The sequence below is a fragment of the Callorhinchus milii genome, unplaced genomic scaffold (assembly GCF_018977255.1).
Source record: "Callorhinchus milii isolate IMCB2004 unplaced genomic scaffold, IMCB_Cmil_1.0 Scaffold5, whole genome shotgun sequence".
NCBI classification, from domain to species: Eukaryota; Metazoa; Chordata; class Chondrichthyes; order Chimaeriformes; family Callorhinchidae; genus Callorhinchus; species Callorhinchus milii.
Genome location: NW_024704746.1, coordinates 2,880,209 through 2,902,247, shown reverse-complemented (window position 1 = coordinate 2,902,247; position 22,039 = coordinate 2,880,209).

The following is a 22,039-nucleotide window of genomic DNA, read 5'->3' as shown; positions in this document are numbered from 1 at the left end:
AGCGAGAGGACCCGGGTTTGATTCCCGAGCAAGGCGAAACCTTAGGCAAGTTTCCTTACTCCGCACGCCTCTGTTTGCCCAGTAAATAGAAACCCGGTTGTCAGTCGATTAGCAGATTGCTTTTCCAGGGGTAATAATCCCTTAAAAAAAAATGTGGTCCCTCAATCTACGACCGTTTGAAGAATGTTGTACGTAATTGGCTGCTGCGTTGCGCCCACAAATTACACAGTCAATTTTTTCTTTACAGAGCATTCTGTGAAACGCTTTGATGTGAAATGTCTCGATGATGTGATAAGGTGCTGTATCGAAGGCAAGGATTATTATTCAACAATACGTGGGTCTGGAAGAGAGGAAAGAGAGAGAAAGCAGAAAAAGAAATAGAGAGAGAATGGGACTTTGCTGTGCATCAATTGGCTGCTATGTTCGTCTCCAAAATACACAGTCACTACACTTCACTGTAAATTATTGCCTTTCATGAAGGAAGGATGTTTCAAAGTGCTATATCAAATGCAAGAATTATTATTATTAGGAGCAGTAAATGGAGTCTGTAGCCGTATAAAAGCGTTAAAGCTGTCAGCGAGGGAGTTACCCAGGACTGCTCAGAGATGTGAGAGCAACGGGTAACATAAATTGATTTTAAAGTGCTTTATGAGCTTCAGCAAATCATTGGAATCAATGCATATATTCATCGTTTAAAACCTGCAAAGGCGGCACTTTAAAAGCATCCATTTGAGAGATTCATTTCTTCAATTAGTACTTGTGTGTTAATGTGTGTCTGTCTACCTTTTCATGATAATAATCCTTGCATTTGATATAGCGCCTTATCACGTCTTCGAGACGTCTCAAAGCGCTTCACAGGATATACTAAACAGTCGTGGATTGAGTGACCAAATTTTTTTAATATAAGGATTTATTACCCCCTGAAAATGATCCGCCAGTCGACTAACAACCGCTAGGTAAACAGAGGCGTGTGGAGTAAGGAAACTTACCTAAGGTTTCGCCCTGCCCGGGAATCGAACCCGGGTCCTCTCGCTTGTGTCTAACCACAGCGCTACAGGACTCCAGGGATATTTTTCTGACGGGTGTTAAAGATTTCCCCCCGTCACTGTCTGGGAAAAAGAAGGGAGTTTCTCCTGGTGTCCCGGCCGACAATCTACCCTTCCAAATTAATCGCTCGTTCACTTCATCCACCTCCCGGCGCCTTGGGATATCATCTTGACGTGAAAGGTGCTACATCAATGCAATTTGTTCGTTGGCTGTCAGCCACACAGAAATGATCTGTCTGTGAATAATAACACAGTATGTTAATAGAGTAAAACTCCTGTTAACTCGACCCTGGCTTAACTTGTCACTACCATTTAACTCGTCGTGCTGTCTCTATCCTGGTCGCATTTATTTATGTATTTATACACGTGCCTAACTCGCCACTCCCGATAACTGAGCCCTTTTCTCTCGAAATGTCTCATTATCAGGAGTTCACTGTAATAATAATCGTTTGCTATTAGAGGAGATTATTAATAATCTCTTCCAAAACAAACAAATAAACAAACAAAAATTCCGGTCGCTCGATCCGCGACTGTTCGTGGGACTTTACTGCCGCGTTTCGCCCACAAAAATGCAGAGTGACTCCGCTTTACATTATATCCTGTGAAGCGCTTTGAGACGAGTCGACGATGTGATAAGGCGCTGTATCGAATGCAAGGATTGCTATTATTATTTGCGAGTATTAATAGTTATATTTCTTTGGGTGTCTTTCAGTTGAGTAAACCAAAAGGGCCGTGGGGCGAGGGAGAGAGCGAGAGAGAGAGAGAGAGAGAGAGAGAGAGGAAAGACTGAGCCGGTGATTGAGTTTATACGCGAGTGAACGTGGGTATCAATTGAGATTGTCCGAGCACCAGCTGTGCAATCCACAGCCCATGACCCCTCTTGAACTGCAGGCATCGCTTGGCGGTCTGAGTGATAATGGGGGGGCAATGGGAGGTGGAAATATGACACAGAGGAGCAGATGAGCCCAGGGCCACTTGACATCGATGTCTTGCCATCTGTTTCTTGGCTGAGATAAAGACTCTGCCTTTCGCCCCTGGAGTTAGTTTCACACACATACACACATACATTACACTACAATCAGAGGCTCACAAAGCTCACCAACACCCGGGTTTCTGGGTCAACAGTAATATCCACATCAGTGATCCTCACATTTCATACCACCTTTTAGGTCGAGAGGGTGTCTCAAAGCTTACAGGGTTTCACTGTAAAGTGTAGATGACTGTGAGTTTTGTGAGCGAGTGTGGCAACCAATTTGCGCACAGCGACATCCCCACCGACAACCATGAAGTGCGTGACCAATTTTATTTGGGGGATTGTCGGCCGGAGCGCCAGGAGAGAGAGAGAGAGAGAAACTCCGTACTGTTTTCCCGACAGCATCACGGGAGATCTTTAATGTCCACCTGAACAGGGCACGGAAGTGAGCCGGGTTGAGTGAATATTTTGTGAGCAAAACACAGCAGCCAATTGCGCACAGCAGTGCCCCACAGACAGTCGTGACCGCATTTTTTTAAAGGGATTATTAACCCTGGAAAGTGATCCACCAATTGACAAACAACCAGTTTCCTACTAACACCCTCTGGAACTCCGTCCCGCAGTCCATCCGCCTCACCCGCTCCCTCGCCTCCTTCAAGACCGACCTCAAGACCCTCCTCTTCGACCGTGCCTTCAAACAGAGGCGTGTGGGTGGAGTAAGGAAACGTGGCTAAGGTTTCGCCCCCTGCCCGGGAATCCAACCCGGGTCCGCTCGAGGTGAACGAACTACGCCACAGACCTCCACGACGTTGATGAAGTCGGAAGGTTCTTTCAGGAAAGGGTTAAGAGAATGCGAAGCGTAACAAGAGAGTGAAACGTGTTGGCATTTCAAAGCCAAGGATTCCACGAAAGGTCACAGACATCTCAAAGCCGGGGAAATAGCAGAGGCAACGACGGCACTGTAATATAGATGGAAATTGGAAAAGCAAAGGTGATAAAAATAAATGGAGGGATATGGTGATAGAGAGCAGGCGGCAAATCACACACTGAGGGGGAAGGAGGAGAAGGAGGGAGGGTTCACAGCCTGAGCTCCTCACCCATCAGTCTCTCCTCTGATCAGCACTTTATTATTGTCGATCTTTTTGCACACAAGTGTACAGTCTTTACATACAGACACACTCACACACACACACATTCACACTCATAACATATACACACACACATACACACAATAACAATCCTTGCACTTGATATAGCGCCTTATATCAAATGCAAGGATTATTATTATTATCGCTTCTTCGAGACATCTCAAAGCGCTTCACAGAATGTTCTGCAGTGAATTGACTGTATATTTTGCGGGCAAAACGCGGCAGCCAATTGCGCACAGCAGCGTCCCACAAACAGCCGTGGAGTGAGTGACCAAATTATTATTTTTTTTGAAAGGATTATTATATACACACACACACACACAAAGCTCACATTCACGCAGCTCCCGTCACATCAAGAGGACATCCCAAGATGATTAACAACCCTGGCTGGGTACCTGAGCTGGGGGTGGGAGAGAGGAGGGAGGGAAAAAATGACTGAAAGTCAAAGTGCAGTCAAAGAGATCAGTATCGGCTATTAATAATAATATTGCCACTTGACTAGCAGAAGCAACAAGCTCCTGATCTCGTTATTTTCCAACACTCCTGTTGACTTCCCCAGTTAACGGTTAACGCCGTGTGACAGAAACGGATTGTGTCTGTGCAGGGCTGTAGGGATTAGCTCTGCACTTGATCTTGTCATTTGAATCCTAGTCCAGATAATTCGATGTTTAATAGGATGGGTTCAAGTGCTATTTAGCTCCCGATCCACTCCAAGGGAGCACCGCTCTCTCTCCCTTCCGGCAAACCCCCAAATAAAATCGATCGCCCACTCCACTGCTGCTTGTGGGGACGTCGCTGTGTGCAAATTGGCTGCCGCGTTTGCCTATGAAACACGCAGTCACTACACTTTACAGCGTAGCATGTTGAGCGCTTCGAGTCCTGCTCCTGACGTGAAAGGCACTGTGTCAAATGTAAGGATTATTATTAGAATTTGATATCGGGCCTTATCGCGTCGTTGATAACGAGACTTATAAAATATACTGTAAAGTGTAGTGACTGTGTATTTTGTGGGCGAAACGCGGCAGCCAATTGCGCACAGCAGCGTCCCCGCGAACAGTCGTGGATTGAGTGACCCCACTTTTTTTGGATACACGGGCGCGTGGAGTAAGGAAACTTTCCTGAGGTTTCACTCTGTCCAGAGGACAGTGGATTTCACTCGTGGAATCTCTCCTTTTCAGATATTTCTCCAATTCCTTCTTAAAATCGAACACAGATTCTGCCGCGAGCGCAATTCCAGGTTGAGCACTAACAACTCTTCTCCGACAGTCACTCCACGGCTGTTTGTGGGGACGTCGCTGTCTGCAAACTGGCTGCTGAGTTCGCCTGGACAACACACAGTCACCACACTTTACAGTAAAATCCTGTGACGTCCTCCTTGCATTTGACGCAGCGCCTTATCACGTCTTCCGGGATGTCTCAAAGCGCTTCACAGAATATACTGTAAAAAGTGGAGCGGCTGTGTATTTTGTGGGCGAAACATGATGATAAATATGACAAACACTATCCTTCCACTTCGCTTCCCTTTAATTTCGCTGAGTAAAAAGGCCGGACTGGACACACACACATCTCCAGAGTGAAGCAGCCATTTCACATGGACCGAACCGTCCGCTACCTCTGTCTTTTACACTCTTGTCAGTTACGGAGTCTAATCGATATCTTCCTACTTCACATTCTCCCGAAAAACCTCTGCGATAGATGACAGGCCTGCCCCGAATTCATGATATGCACAAGCTCAGCGTCTGCACCGAGCCGAACAGTCCTGCACATAAATAAAACTGTGCGCTCTGAGATTCTTTTCTTTGTGGGGGTGGGGGGGAGGTGGAGGGGGGTGGGGGGGGGAACAGCTGGGTGTCTGACACCTGCGGAAACACATCACCGTTGCTTAAGAGTCTCCAAACCAAGCTGAGATTTCCCTGCACCCACCCACACACACAATGAAATCCCCGAGATAGATGGTTGGAATAAAATGCGCTCTTTCTCTCTCTCTCTCTCTCTCTCTCTCTCGCACGATAGACACAACCATTGCCATTCTGAAAGGGACTGCGGGTATTTGCTGTCAAGTGTAGTGACTGTGTTTGTAGGTACGTAGTGTAGCCAATTGGCTGCCTCGTTTCACCCACAAAATGCCTTCCGGGTTTGATTCCCGGCAGGGCGAAATGTTGGGCAAGTTTCCTCACTCCACACGCCTGTTTACGCTGCAAAAAGCAGGAATCCGGTTGTTAGTCGATTTTCGGATCGCTTTTCCGGGGACAGTAATTCCTCAAAAAAACCCAATAATAATTTGGTCACTCAATCCACGACTGTGGGACGTTACTATGCGTAATCGGCTGCCGTGTTTCGCCACAAATATACAGTCACTCCACTTTACAGTGTATCCTGTGAAGCGCTTTGAGACGTCTCGAAAACGTGATAAGGCGCCGTATCAAATGCGAGGATTATTATTATTAAGGGATAGTGCCCCTATAGTTTGGGAACAAGATGGCTCTATCTGTGTGTGTGTGTGTGTCTCTGTCTGTCCTCTCTCTCTCTTTCTCCCACTAACCCGTCTCTCTCTCTCCCTCCCTCTCTGTCTCTCTCTCTGCCCATTTCTCTCTCTCTCTGCCCATCTTTCTCTCTCTTTGTCTCTCTCTATTTCTATCTCTCCCTATCTCCCCCGCTGTATCTCTATCTATCTCTCTCTCTTTCTCTCTCCGTCTCTCATTCTTGCTCTCTCTCTCGCACTCTCTCGATCTCTCTCTCTCTCTCTCTCTCTAGCCAGATGTTACCATTCCCCCCCTGGGCTCCAGTTGTGTGTGAGATGCTTGTCCTCGGAAGGTCAGGGAGCTGACAGCGTTAACACAAACTCTTTTCTTTGGCTTAATTAAAATTCTCGTGGAAAAAAAAAATCCTGGCTCAGGTGCAGAAAGAGAGCGAGAGCGAGAGAGAGAGAGAGAGCGAGTGTGAGAAGCCCTGAGTCCCATCCACCAGCTGGGGAGAGGGGCTGCCATGATCGGACTAACACAAGCAGATGTTGTCTTTGGCTCAGGAGCCAGAGATAGAGCCAGTCCAAGCCGTTCCTTCCAGCCCCCGAGACAGAGAGAGAGAGAGAGACACACACACACACACACACAGGCTATTCTTCACTCCCACCTTAATGAGCTCATCAATCCACCAACAGAGAGACATGTCAAGCCTGGCTTCAGGCACACATAATTGACCCTCCCCCTCACTCTCTCCCCTTCCCCTCCATCCCTCTCCCTCTCCCGCCAAACTCTCCCCTACCCGCTCCCTCTCCCCGCTACCTCCTTGTCGGCCTCCCCAACTCTTCCCTCCACAAGCTGCAGATCATCCGTGTTCTCTCCCGCACTGGGCTCTGTAGCCCCATCAACCCCCCCATCCTCGCCCGGCTCTACTGGCTCCCCATCCCCTCCCTTGAGGATAGAGTTCAAAATCCTCGTCCTCAAGAGTGAGAGAACGAGAGAAAGTGGGAGTGAAAGATAGAGAGATTGAGACGGTGAGAATGAGAGATTGGGAGCGAGAGTAGGAGAGAGAGCGAGAGATGGAGAGTGAGGGACTCTGGTTCCGTAACCTTACACAATGTCAGGAGGATGTCCCAAGGCGCTGGACAGTCAGGGATCCACACCCGAGCTGGTGGGTGGGAACAGGAGGGGTGGAGGGTGGGGAGGGTAACCGAAGGCGAGATCGAAGAGAAGCAATGAGCAGTTGGTATGTCTGACGTTGGGTGGTCTAGGGTTGGGGTGACCCTGGACAACCTTCTCACTGCACGAAAGGTGTGATTGAGCGAAATGGGGGGGAGGAGGAGGGAGAGGAGGGGTTAGAGGGAGAGGAGGGCAGATGAGGAGGGGGGTGACGGGGGAGAAGGGGGCAGAGGGAGAGGGGTGGCAGAAGGAGAGGGGGGCAAAGGGAGAAGGGGGGTTGAGAGGGGGAGAGCGGTAGCAGAGGGAGAGGGGGCAGAGGGAGGGGGGCAGAGGGAAAGGGGGGAGAGGGGGAGCAGAGGGAGAGGCGTAGTGATCCTTCAATGCGTTTCTCTGCTCTGAACATGATTAAAATTCCCAGAGTTTAATCGGTGGGTGACAGTGATCTTGGACTGATTTGCACTTCAGCAGCTGATGGCCTGTAGTTTCCAGGTAACTGAGCAGTTATTGTGGTGGACACACCCTGTGACGTGCACAATAATATATATAATAACTATAATAATCTTTGCATTCGATACAGCACCTCATCACATCACGTTATTAAAATGCCTCAATGCACTTTGCAGGGTTTAGCAGTGCAGCGATAAATGCTGTAGTGTAGTGACTGTGTATTTGTGGAGGTGAAAACAACAACGATTTGCCTTTATTAAAGCGCCCCTCACTCAGGGAAGGTCCCAGATCCGGGGCGGGGTGTGTGTCCGTGCCTTGTTCAGAGCAAACATTAAAGACCCCACGAGGCTGTCGGGAAAAGAGAAGGAAATTTCCCTCTCCCGGTTTCCCGGCCGGAATTCTCCCCCCCCCCCCCCCCCGGATTAATCGCGTAGTGTAGTGGTTAGAGCCCTCGCCTCGCAAGCAAGAGGACCCGGGTTCGATTCCCAGGCGGAGCAAAATCTTAGCAAGTTTTCTTACTCCACACACACACACACACACCTCTGTTTACCTCGCAGTTGTTTGTCGATTGGCAGATCACTTTCCGGGGGGGAAATAATCCCTTCAATAAATAAATAAAAGAATAATAATTCGGTGGCTCAATCCACGTCTGTTTGCGGGACGCTGCTGTGCGCAATTGGCTGCCGCGATTCTACACACAAAACACACAGTCAATTCACTGTACGGTATACGGTATACCCTTGAGACGTGTCAAGGAAGTGATTAGGCGCTACATCAAATGTAGGGATTATTATTATTAACTTAAGTTCTTTGAGAGATAATTATTATTATAATAATAATAATCTTTGCATTTGATATGGCGCCTTATCATGTCCTCGACAGTCACAAACAGATTTCGAGGTGATGAGCCTGTGATTGTGTAAAGGAAAAAAGCAAGTTGTTTTTTTCTGTGTTCAGTGGTAAAGGTGCATTAATTAACAGCGTGGGTTGAGATATTTATCTGTTGAGGCAGGTGCCAGCGATGGCTGTGTTTATAGGAACTTTGTTATACCTGCCTTCTTATCAGTTGATAAGGTTGATAAAAGGAACAGTCTCTTAATGGGAAAACCCAACAGAAAAACTACAGCTGTCAAACAGTGCAACACAAAATTACACTTCACGTTGGGAGGACGTCGAACCGATCAATTTCAACATCCTCGCCCTCACCGACAAACCCCAGCAGCTCCCACCCCACTCCCCCCCTCACCTCCCCCCACCCCCCCCCACACACACACACACACCGTTAACACAGTCACTTGCTCTCTCCAGGCCATCATCGGTTACTGTAACTTCAGTCACTACACCCTTAACCTCCCTCAATGCCATAATTTTACTGTTGAATTTTATTCCACACTACCCCCACCCCACTCCCGAGAGGGTTAAAGCTTAATAATAACAACAATAATCCTCGCATTTGATACAGCGCCTTATCACGTCATCGAGACGTCTCAAAGCGCTTACAGGATACACTGTAGTGCGGTGACTGTATTTTGTAGGCGAAACACGGCAGCCGATTGCGCACAGCAGCGTCCCCACAAACAGCCGTGGAGCAAGTTACTGATTTTATTCGGGGGATTGTTGGCCAGGGACACCGAGAGAGAGAGAGACCCTTCTCTTTTCAAGTAGGGCCATGGGATCTTGCACGTCCACCTGAACAGGCAGACAGGGAGTGAGGTTTGACGTCTCATCGAAGGACAGCAGCTCTGACAATACAACACCCCCACCAACGCAGCATTGGAACGTCAGCTTAGACTTAGGTGATTTAAGTCCTCACCTGGGGCTTGAACCCACAAACATCTGACTCAGAGGTGAGAGCATTACTCTCTGCGCCGGACTGAGACAGGTGTCAGCTGTGAAATTGATGACAGATTCCAGCGAATTGTCTTGAGTCATAGGTTTAACAGCAGAAATGACGGTTAAGGGCAAAGCTCTCTGGTTTGAGGCAGTAACTAACGGAGTTTTCACGATCTGTTCCTTTCCCCACCGCACCCCCCACCCCCCCAACCCCATCCCCCACCCCACCCCACCACCCCGTTGATAAAACATTGGGGGGACAGAGCATCCGGCAGTATCATGATATTTGCTGGATTTTCATTAATGGGATTATTAAGGAATATATTGCATATTAGATGCCATTGTGAATAATCCGTAAAGTCAACATGATGTATGATTTGGCAGCGAGCTGGGGGTGGGGCGGGGGGGGGAGGAAAGGCACTGGAGGAGTATAAGAGAGATTAATCGTCTTCAAAAGGGATTTAAATGCGATCACGTCACCAGACTGCGGAACGAGAGATTGTTTCTCATGGAGATAAATAAGGATATTAATCCTCCAAACATCACGGAGTTCCGTGTCACAGCAACAACAACAACAACAACAGCAGCAGCACGAGCAGCAGCAATGATTTGCATTTACACAGCCCGCCCCCCGTCCCCCGTCCCCCCGCGCAGGATAGTTTCCCAACTGCATCGCGGGAGATCTCTATCAGGGCACAGACGGGGACTGAGGTTTAACATCTTGTCTGAAGGACGGCGCCCCCCACCCCCCCCCCCTCCAACCACCCCTCCCAGGGCTGCTCTGGAGCGTCAGCCTGGTCTGCGAGAGTTTCAAGTGCTTCCCCCCGGCACAACGCCCGCCCCCCCCCACCCACGATGTCAGGGTTTGAACCCACAACCTTCCGACTCAGACAGTCACGATTAACTCCTGATAAATCGACCGTGCCTTAACTCGCCCTAACTACCACTTACGTCATCGCGCTGTCAGTATCCCGGCCACAGTTATTTGTGTGTTTAAGCACAGGCCTAACTTGCCACTCCTGATAACTCAGCACTGAGCAGATCTGTCCTGGGCGACGTGAGCGGGGAAAAGGCTGAGAAATGACATAACGTCCCTTTCGTTCTAACCCGGCTCAGTCAGTAATAAAAGGAGAATGAGCTGCCGTTACGCAGGATGACCTGTTGTGAAGCTCCTAAACCCAACCCCAAACCCCCACCCCCACCGCCTTCGTCATCTCGTCAACCTTATCCTCGAGTCGGTGTCACTATTCAACCGAGAGACGGCTTTCCAAGATGGGCAGATGCGGCGCATATAAGGTCCCCCCTGTGTGTAACAGATGCCCTCTTTAGTTAATGCTTCAGCTTAACCACCAGTTGTTAATTCCTTCATTATTTCAGGGCTTTGTGCAGCTGTGGCTCCATTGAAATCAGCCATCGAGCTTGTATCTGTGACCTCTCCTCTCCCGCACCAGCCTCCACAATCCTCGCCATTACATTTACAATCCCTTTAATATCTTCTACGCCTCGATAAGCTCCCCACTGAGACATTTTCTCTCAAGACTGAAGAGCCCCACAGCTTGTCTACTCGTTGCTCACAGCTCATTCCTCTGACACTGAGTCCAGTAGGGTAGCGGTTAGTGCGGTGGCCTCACAAGCGAGAGGACACAGGTTTGATTCCCGGGCGGGGCGAAACCTTGGGCAAGTTGTCGGTCGATTGACGGATCACTTTCCGGGGATAATAATCATTCTTTTTAAAAAAATAATGATGTGGTCACTCAATCCACGACTGTTTGTGCGCAATTGGGGCTTCTGCGTTTCGCCCGCAAAATACAATTACCTTTACAGTGTATCCTGTGAAACGCTTTGAGACGTCTCAACGACGTGATAAGGCGCCGTATCAAATGCAGGGATTATAATGATAATGTAATATTGCTCACAGCTCATTCCTCTAACACTGAGTCTCAGTTCACCCTCGTTGTGCTCCTCTCTCTACGCTACAACGACAACAACAACAGCAACAACAACAAATTACATTTGTATAGCGCCTTTCACGTCGGGAGGACGTCCCAAGGCGCTGAATATTATATTGAAAGAGACCAGAACCAGTACACAGCTCACAAAACAGTTTAAGGCAAACACACACACACACACACACGCGCCTCGCAGGCTGAGACGAGGTAGAATTTCGCGGCCCTGGTCTCGGCCCACAAGATGTTATTATTAATTAGTTATCAATATTATTGTTGTTGTTATTATTAATGATACACGAGCCAACAATCTAATTGCCGCAGGGACGAGGCGTCGAGTAAAGCCCCGGTTTGTGGAGTCCTGTAGCTCAGTGGTTAGAGCACTCGCTTTGCCAGTGAGAGACCTGAGTTCAATTCCGGGCAGAGGGTGAAACCTTGGGCAAGTTTCCTTACTCCACACAGAGCCTAATAATAATCCCTCCAAAAAACAAAACAATAATAAATTGGTCATTTTCAATCTACGACTGTTTGTGGGACATTGCTGTGCGCAATTGGCGGCCGCGTTCGCCCACAAATATACAGTCAATTCACTTCACAGTGTGTTCTGTGAAGCGCTTTGGGACGTCCTCCCGACGTGAAAAGCGCTATATCAAATGCAAGGATTATTATTATTATTATTATTATTTGTGAGGTCGATCGATCCGAACTGGATTTGGTTCAATAATCAGGGCTGATAGACATCACCTCAAGGGGGATGTCAGGAGAAACTGCCCCGTGCCCTTGGTGTGCCTATGGGCAGGAGCGCAATCAGTGTTATTAACGCTGGGGCCGATCCCAGCACGACACTGACACACACACACACACTGAACCATTTAACACCCGTCTCCCCCACAGCTACTGATCCAATCCCTCAGGCTCCTCTTCACACCTTGGCTCACTGATTCCATCACTTCTTAACCAGTCACTCACGCTCACTGAGCCCTCTCCTCCCACCTGCCCTCCCCAACCCACCCCACTCCCCACCCCACCCCAGCCTGTCGTCATTCAGCTTCTGAGCCGCCTGGTGTTAACACAACAACATCATCATCATCAACAACATCAACATAATCAACAACAGCAACATCAAGCTCTATGTTGGAGCACCAGCCTAGACCGTGAGCTCCAATTCCCCGACACAGGACATGAACCCACAAGCTCACGTTCAGAGACCACCGAGCCAGACTGACACCCAGACTCACAGCCTTTACAGTACTACAACGATATTTGACAGGTGTTAATAACGTGTCTGTTTCCCTGTCACTGCTACCGCCTCCTCCTTGCCATTTGGAAGATGTTATAAATGTCACCAGCGTCATGCTATCACCTAGAGAGAGTGTCTGACTCACTGCCAGACACACAGCCCACTGTTTTCCAGCCACTTTCTCTGTATCTTGGCCTGTCTCCCCGTCAGCACTGATGTCGCTCTTGTCCCATCTCTCGCCTGTTCTGTTCCCTCCTCTTAAAACTTCCGACACCGCGTAACACCAAGATAGCCGCCCCCCACCCCACCCCCCGCTGCGTGGGTCGAAGTGCGCACATCCAGGCCGTGACGTCTCAAAGCGCTTCACAGAATATACCGTAAAGTGGAGTGACTGTATATTTTGCGGTCAAAACGTGGCAGCTAATTGCACGTAGCAGCGTCCCACAAAAAGGGTCGTGGATTTGACTGACCAAATTATTATTCTTTTCTAAATTTGTTTGGAAGGGATTATAACCCCCGGAAAAGCGATTCGCCAATCGACTAATAACCGCTGCCGGGTAAACAGAGGCGTTTACTCTTACGTTGTGATTTTATGTTCTGACTTGCGATGGTTAAATAATTCTCAGGCAGCTAATCTCCATCTCCTCGCTGCCCCCGATTACACTGGTTGCTGCCTTTGAAGTGTTCTTCTTAAGCGTTTGTCTCGGAGGCCGAGAGAGAGAAATATAATTAAACGAGTGTAGGAGTGAGCGCGGAGCGGAGAGAAAGCGCGTGTGGGTCCTCTTTACTTGACAGAAACCGTCTCATTCCTTTTCTGTCGATGAAAGACGCCGCAGAGGCACTTGTGGAGACCTGTCGCTCGGTCGTCAGAGCGCTCGCCTCGCGAGGGAGAGGACCCGGGTTCGATTCCCGGGCAGGGGGCAAAATGTTGGGCAAGTTTCCTTACGCCACACACACGCGCGCGCGCACACCGCCGTTTGAACCCGGTTCCTCTCGCTTGCGAGGCGAGTGCTCTGACCGCTACTCTACAGGGACTCCACATGATCCTGTCAAAACTGCTCGGAGAGGTCCATTAAACTCACTCTCCAGTGTAGTGACTGTTTTTTTGTTTGTTGGCAAACCTGGCAAGCATTATCCACCAGCAAAATAATAATAATAATAATAATCCTTCCATTTGATTCAGCGCCTTATCACCTCACAAGGACGTCTCAAAGCGCTTCACGGGATATTAAGTGTAGTGACTGTGTGTTTCGAGCGTGAACGCAGCAGTCAGTTGCGCACAGAGAGGTCAACGAGGATGATTTTATCTGGGGGGGCGGGGGGATTGTCGGACAGGACACCAGGAGCGAGCGAGAGAGAGAGGGAGAGAGAGAGAGAGAGAGAGAGAAACTCCCTTCTCTTTACACAACAGCCCCATGGGAGATCTTTTACGTCTGCTTGAACAGGGCACACACGGGGAGTGAGGTTTAACGTCTCATTCGGAGGATGACGTTAGACTCCAGCAGTTACCCCAACGCACACTCTGGGGGTCCCCAAGCCTTGGCTCGCTCCAGCCTGCGCCTAATACTTTCCGGAATTAGGCAAGCAGGGAGAGAGCGAGAGAGCGAGAGAGAGAGAGAGAGAGCGCATGCCAGTCCAACAATCTATCTCCGGCATTTCCATGTGTGGGTGGGATGTGGGGAATTCTCAACTTGAATTGGAGACTCTTAAGCAACGGTGACGGGTTTCTGCGAGTGTCAGACACCCGGCCGGCCGTAAAAAAAACACCCCCTTCGAGAGACGTACCGGGGCGACAGCTGTAATGACAATAACAATCCTTGCATTTGATACGGCGCCTCATCACGTCGTTGAGACGTCTCAAAGCGCTTCGCGGGACGCACCGCGAAGCCAATCGACTGAAACTACGAGCGCGGAGAGAGTGGGGCGCGCTGGCTGAGTGCCACCTCTGGCGCGGAGGCGGTGTTCGAGCCTCGCAGCCTGGTGTTTGCATCCTTGTAAACATCTCGAGACGTGCTTTCAGCTGTGCTCTGACGCTGCCCTCTTATTGATTCGCACGGGAGCTGCGAGCTGTTACACAGCTCATTATTTGGCAGAGTTTGCAGGCTAACAGCCTCTGAAGACGCTTTGATCTGCCTCGCGCTCGGCTTATTATCTCCTGACTGCGATTGACACATCACACTCCATCCTCGATTCCAGCTGTAATCTCACGCTCCTTTCTCCGCGCTTGATACCCCCCCCCACCACCTCCTGCCCCTCTCCGCCTCCCCTTCCTCGCCCCACCATCGCCGTCCAAGCAGTAATCACCGCGAGACAACAAACTACCACATCAAATGCAGACATTATCGTTATTATTGTTTCACACACGTCTCTACAACGCCTCAAAGCGCTTCACAGTTTCAGCCGGGAAACCAGGAGAGAGAAACCCTGTTCCCCAATTGGATCTTTAACGTCTGCCCGAAGAGGGGCACCAGACAAGGAGGGGTTTTAACGTCTCATGCAAAGGACGGCGCCTCAGACAATGCAACAACCCCCCCACCCCCACTCTGCCCTCCCCCCCACCCCACCCTCTGCCCTCTCCCCCCCACCCCACCCTCTGCCTTCTCCCCCCCACCACCCGGCGCTGCAGTGGAACGTCAGCTTGATTCCAAGTCCCGACGTGGGGGGTTGAACCCACAACCTTCTGACTCCGAGGCGCGAGAGAGAGCGTTACCACTGAGCCGGGCTGATACACACACAAATACAGGCTAACACACACACACACACACACACAAATACAGGCTAACACAGACTGAGCCGGTCTGATACACACACAAATACAGGCTAACACATATACACACACACAAATACAGGCTAACACACACAAATACAGGCTAACACATTACACACACACAAATACAGGCTAACACACACAAATACAGGCTAACACATACACACACACACAAATACAGGCTAACACACACACACTGAGCCAGGCTGATACACACACACACACACACACACACTCACTGAGCCAGGCTGATACACACACAAATACAGGCTAACACATACACACACACAAATACAGGCTAACACATACACACACACACAAATACAGGCTAACACACACACACTGAGCCAGGCTGATACACACAAACACACACTCACTGAGCCAGGCTGATACACACACACACACACACACACAAATACAGGCTAACACACACACACACTGAGCCAGGCTGATATACACATACACACATACACACACACACACTGAGCCGGGCTGTCACACACACACACACTGAGCCGGGCTGACACACACACACACTGAGCCGGGCTGACACACACACACACTGAGCCGGGCTGACACACACACACACACTGAGCCGGGCTGACACACACACACACACTGAGCCGGGCTGATACACACACACACTGAGCCGGGCTGACACACACACACTGAGCCGGGCTGACACACACACACACTGAGCCGGGCTGACACACACACACACTGAGCCGGGCTGACACACACACACACACTGAGCCGGGCTGACACAGGCAGATTTGTGCACAGCGACGTTCCTGTAAACAGCCGTGATGTGAATGAGCGATTGACTGATTGTCGATTAATTAATATTATCTTTAACATTAAGGCGTTCGCTCCCACAGGGGACAGTCAAACAGAGAGGGGCGATCCCCAACGCCTGCCCTCCATCCTCCTTCACTCCCTCTCTCTCTCTCTCTCTCTCCCTCCTTCACTCCCTCACTTGGTCCTTCTCTCCTTCCTCCCACTTCTCCTTCTCTCCCTCCATCTCTCCGTTCCCTCTATTCCCTCCCTCCCTCCCTCCACAGGTAACTGCAGAGCTAAGCCTGTTTGCTCAGTGTTGTAGTGAGAGTTAATGTGAAGCAGATGCTAACAGTGAATGATGCAGGTTGGGAGCCGGGTGAGGGGCTCGATGCTAATTAAACCTCTCGGCTGTTGTCTTGTTATAATTGAGTCTCGCGGCATCGCTAATAACCCCGGATTATAGTGAGCGGCCGACAAAAGATACACCACAGTAATTACACAGCGTCACCACATCCAGTGATCACACACGCAGTATACAGCGATACGCGCACAGTATACAGCGATCACACACACAGTACACAGCGATCACACATACCGTATACAGTGATCACACACACAGTACACAGCGATCACACATACCGTATACAGCGATCACACACACCGTATACAGCGATCACACACACCGTATACAGCGATCGCGCACACAGTACACAGCGATCACACACACAGTATACAGCGATCACACACACAGTACACAGCGATCACACACACAGTACACAGCGATCACACACACCGTATACAGCGATCACACACACACAGTACACAGCGATCACACATACCGTATACAGCGATCACACACACACCGTATACAGCGATCACACACACACACAGTATACAGCGATCGCACACACAATATACAGCGATCACACACACAGTATACAGTGATCACACACACAGTATACAGTGATCACACACAGTATACAGTGATTACACACACAGTATACAGCGATCACACACAGTATACAGCGATCACACACACAGTATACAGCGATCACACACGCAGTATACAGCGATCACACACACAGTATACAGCGATCACACACACAGTATACAGCGATCACACACACAGTATACAGCGATCACACACACAATATATAGTGCTTAGGCGTCAGGTTCGATCCCCAGTTATCCTTCCTCCCCCACATCTGGACCCTGTCCAGCGTGGTTTTCTTTCACCTCCGCCACATTGCTCGTCTCCGATACCACCTCACCCCAAAAGCTGCGGAAACTCTTGTCAATGCCTTTCTCACTCTCAGTTGGACTATTCAACCGCCCTCCACCTATTCACAAAATTCAGCTCATTCAAAATTCTGCCGCCCTCATTCTCACCTGCACTGAGCTCCGTACCCCGATTACTCCAGTCTTTGCCAACTCCACTGACTCCGTCACAGAGCGGATCCACTTCAAGATCCTCGCACTAGTATTGGATTCAACAACAACAACAACAAGATTCCATTTATAAAGCGCCTTTCACGTCAGGAGGACGTCCCAAGGCGCTGCACAGTTGGGTCAGGACCCGAGCATTGGGGGGAAATGGTCAGGGTGAGGGGAGGGATGGGAGGGAGCGAGGAGGGGGGAAATGGTCAGGGTGAGGGGAGGGAAGGGAGGGAGCGAGGAGGGGGGAAATGGTCAGGGTGAGGGGAGGGAAGGGAGGGAGCGAGGAGGGGGGAAATGGTCAGGGTGAGGGGAGGGAAGGGAGGGAGCGAGGAGGGGGGAAATGGTCAGCGTGAGGGGAGGGAAGGGAGGGAGCGAGGAAGGGGAAGAGAGTCGAGAGGGGAGCTGAAGGCTCGGTCAAAGAGAAAGGTTTTGATTCCTTCCATTCCTTGCCCCCGCCCCTCATCTCTCTAACTCCCTCTCTCCCCACAGCAGTACCCACTGCCTCCGTCCTACTGGTTTCAACCTCTTCCGTGTCCCCCGTATCCTCCGCTCCACCATTGGCAGCCGTGCCATCAGCCACTACGCCCCGGAACTGTGTAACTCCCTCCCTGAACACCTTCGTCTCGCCCCCTCCTTCCCCATCTTCAGGTCTCGCCTGAAGACCTTTCCCTTTGATGGCGCCTACGGTCACCTTCCCCCTCCCCTTGGCTCGGCCTCGGGTTCCGCCATTGTTAAGCTCTGAGACGCCACCCGGCGTGGAGGGCGCGATATGAGTGCAAGTTGTTGTTGTTGATCACACAAGGTATACAGTAATGAGCTCTTGTCCCCTTAACAACAGACAAACCTCAGGTGTCTGGATTCCTGGTCACACACTGTGTGTTCCGTGAGATTACCAGCCAGTGGGGCGTTGAGTGTGTGTTTTATTTTACTGAGTGATTCCGATATCACCAGTTAATTGTAAAGTGCATTAACATAACCTGATTAGAACATTTATTCCACATTCCCCTAGTCTGAGCATCCAGCCTCGGCTGTGGCTGAGAGACCCAGGGTCAGGGGAGCATTGCGGAGTTTCAGCCTCGGAATGAATGTACCAAGGTTTTCGGATGAAATTAATTTGCCAGCATCCGCTTCTGAAATCAAACTCATTTATTCCCGCTTCACCTTCTCCACTTGGCTCAGTCTGTGATTCTCTCGCCACCGAGAACGAAGGCTGTGGGTTCAAACTCCCCCTCGCCTCAACCGCGACACACGGCAGCCACTTGCGCAGAGCAGCGTCCCCACAAACAGTCGTGGATTGAGTGACCGCATTATTATTACTATTTTTGTCAGCGGATGTCTGTGAGCATCCAGCCTCGGGTGTGGGTGAGAGACCCAGGGTCAGGGGAGCTTTGCGGAGATTCAGTCTCGGAAGGGAAAAGGGGCAAAGCTGGGTAACTGGGGTAGAGATACGGATCTTACAGAATGGCAGAACAGGCTCGAGGGGCTGAATGGCCTACTCCTGTTTTTATCTGTGCCTTATGAGCTCCAATCCTATGTCTAACCAGTCTTTCAGTTAATGTGCAGCTTTGACTGCATGTCACGGAAATCTGTTCTTCCCAGCCTTTGATTGCGGTTAGGATAAAAAGAATCCTCTCCGCGGCATAGATTGTTAGTAACATTCACACTCGCTCGGGCTCACTCAGTCCTCTCATCAGTTTAAGGTGAACAACCTGCTTACATCTATATCATCCCTGCCCTCACAGCGCGTTTAAAGCACTCATTTTTTAATGTTCTTTTCAACAGGCAGAATAAATTAGAGCTCAGTCAGTCAGTGTCTCTTTGGAGGAATGTCAGCTCATGAAATACAGGGCTCACTCTATCTGTGCTCTGTTTCCTGAGCTCTCCCATCAAAGGCAATCTCTCCGCAAAATATCCCACATTCGGATCTATCACTAATAACAACATGAATCACTGTGTTTGATCCAGCTTCCCACCACGCCTTCGAGACACCTCAAACCGCTTCACAGGATCTCACTGTGAAATAGAGTCAGCGACTGAGCGTTCTGTCGCACAGGCGAACGCCCACAGTTTGCGCAGAGGGTCGCCCCAGCAAACAGCCGTGAAGTGAGCGAGTGATTTTTATCTGGGGTGTCGGTGGGGAGGGTTGCAGGCCAGGCACACCGGGAGAGAGAAACTCCCTTCCTTCAGTGAGGCATTGGTTAGCGCTCTCGCCTCGCAAGAGGACCTGGGTTTGATTCCTGGGCAGGGCGAAATCTTAGGTTGATGTCCGTCCTAAAATTGCCGTTTATAACCTTTTTCTCTCATATGTGGAGTCTTGTAGCTCAGTGGATAGCGAGTGCGCTGGCCTGGCAAGCGAGAGGACCTGGGTTCGATTCCCGGGCAGGGCGAAACTTTGGCAAGTTTCCTTACCCCACACGCCTCTATTTACCAGCAGTAAGTAGGAACCTGGTTGTTAGTCGATTGGCGGATCACTTTCTGGGGGTAATAATCTATTCAAAAAATAATGAAAAAAATAATATTTTGGTCACTCAATCCACGACTGTTTGCGGGACACCGCTATGCGAAACAAGCTACCGCGTTTCACCCACAAAATATAGTCGATTTATTTTACAGTATATTCTGTGAAGCGCTTAAAGATGACGCAACAACGTGATAAGGCGCCACATCAATTGCAAGAATCATTATTCTCTTTTCCAATAGTGCCACAGGATTTTTAATGTCCACCAGTGGGGCCAGGACTGGGTGGGGGGGGGGGAGAAAGTGTACATATTAGTTTGTTAAAAGCGGGACTGGAAGTTGAGAAGCCCATTATAACAACAACAATTTACATTTACACAATGCCTTTCACGTTGGGAGGACGTCCCAAGGTGCTGGACAGTCAGGGATTTGGACCCGAGCTGAGGGGTGGAAGGGCAGGGTGGTTGGGGGGAGGAGGGTGACCGAAGGCACCGTCGAAGAGGAGGGTCTTGATACAACAACAAGATTCCATTTATAGAGCACCTTTCATGTCGGGAGGAAATGGTCAGGGTGAGGGGAGGGAAGGGAGGGAGCGAGGAGGGGGTAGAGAGTCGAGAGGGGAGCTGAAGGCTGAAGGTCAAAGAGGAAGGTCTTGAGACCGGCCTTGAAAGAGGAAAGGGAGGAAGCGGCGAAGGCACTGGGGGTATTGATAGAGACAAGGGAGGAGGCAAAAGGAAGGGCCTGTGGGATGGAGTTCTAGAGGGTGGGGGCAGAGAGGCTGAAGGCCCGACCGCCAATGGTGGGCTAGGCGGGGAACGTGGAGCAGGCCAGAGCCCGCTGTGTGGAGGGAGCAGACAGGTTGATATGGCAGGAGCAGTCACAGAGGTAGGGAGGAGCAAGGCCCCGAGTGAGCCCATTACTCCCAACATTGGCTGTTATCCAAGTTGCGTTGCAATTTTCCTTCTGTGCTCCATCTGTAATTGGCTCCAGCGCTGCCATCAATCACACTCTGGCTTCCAGAGCAACGGCTCATATTTATACGGAGGATTGATTTATGTATTGATGGTGTTAATGTTCGGAGTGAACGTTCAATGGGCTCAAACCAAGCTGGTAACAATAGCCTCCATTCCCTTCTTCTCCCAGCGTGTGATGCTCAATCATCTCTGCACTTAGCTATGGCCTGAGGTTGAGCAGACGAGATCACATTCCTCAGAGCACAGAATGCCATAGAAGCGATGTGATTAAGGTGTTTAAAACACAGAAAGGAATCCACATGGGCAAGAGCCTTAAAATCTTTACACAGAGGACGACATTAAAAAAAATGCAGCGAGACATAGATAGGTTAGGTGATTGGGCAGGTAGGTGGCAGATGAAGTATAATGTAGGGAAGTGCGAAGTCATCCACCTAGGGAGCAAAAACAGTAGAGCGGGTTGTTTCTTTAGAAGGGGAGAGATTGGAATGTGTTAGCGTCCAGAGGGACTTGGGTCCTTGTACACCAATCACAGAAAGTTAGTCTGCAGGTGCAGCAGCAATTAGAAAGGCGAACGGTATGTTAGCATTCATTATGAAAGGATTAGAGTATAAGAGTAGGGAAGTCTTGCTGCAACTGTATAGGGCCCTGTGAGACCACACCTGGAATACTGTGTGCAGTTTTGGTCTCCTCATTTAAGGAAGGATGTACTTGCCTTGGAGGGGGTGCAGCGTAGATTTACTCGGTTAGCACCAGGGATGAAGGGGTTGAGTTACGAGGATAGGCTGACCAATTTGGGCCTATATTCTCTGGAATATAGAAGAATTAGAGGGGATCTTATAGAAACCTATAATGTTTCACAACCTTAAAATCAGAGGCAGCCCTTTCGCACTGAGTTGAGGAAGAACTTCTTCACTCAAAGGGCAGTGAATGTATGGAACTCACTACCCCAAAGGGCTGTTGACGCTCAGTCCTTGAACATATTCAAGACTGAGATGGATAGATTTCTTACTGCAAAAGGGATTAAGGGATATGGGGATAAGGCAGCGTCAGGTTATTAGCTGGAGTTAGATTAGAAGATCAGCCATGATTAAATGGCGGGGCAGGCTCGAAGGGCCGAATGGCCCACTCCTGCTCCTACATGTTATGTTTATCCCAACTGACAGCAGCTCAAACAGCGGTCAGCCAGTTAGCCTGGCTCAGTTGATAGCGCTTTAATAATTAATAATCCTGGCATTTGATACAGCGCCTTATCACGTCTTCGAGACGTCTCAAAGCGCTTCACAGGATACACCGTAAAGTGAATGGACTTTGCATTTTGTGGGTGAAATGCAGAGCCAATTGCGCATAAACGTTCAC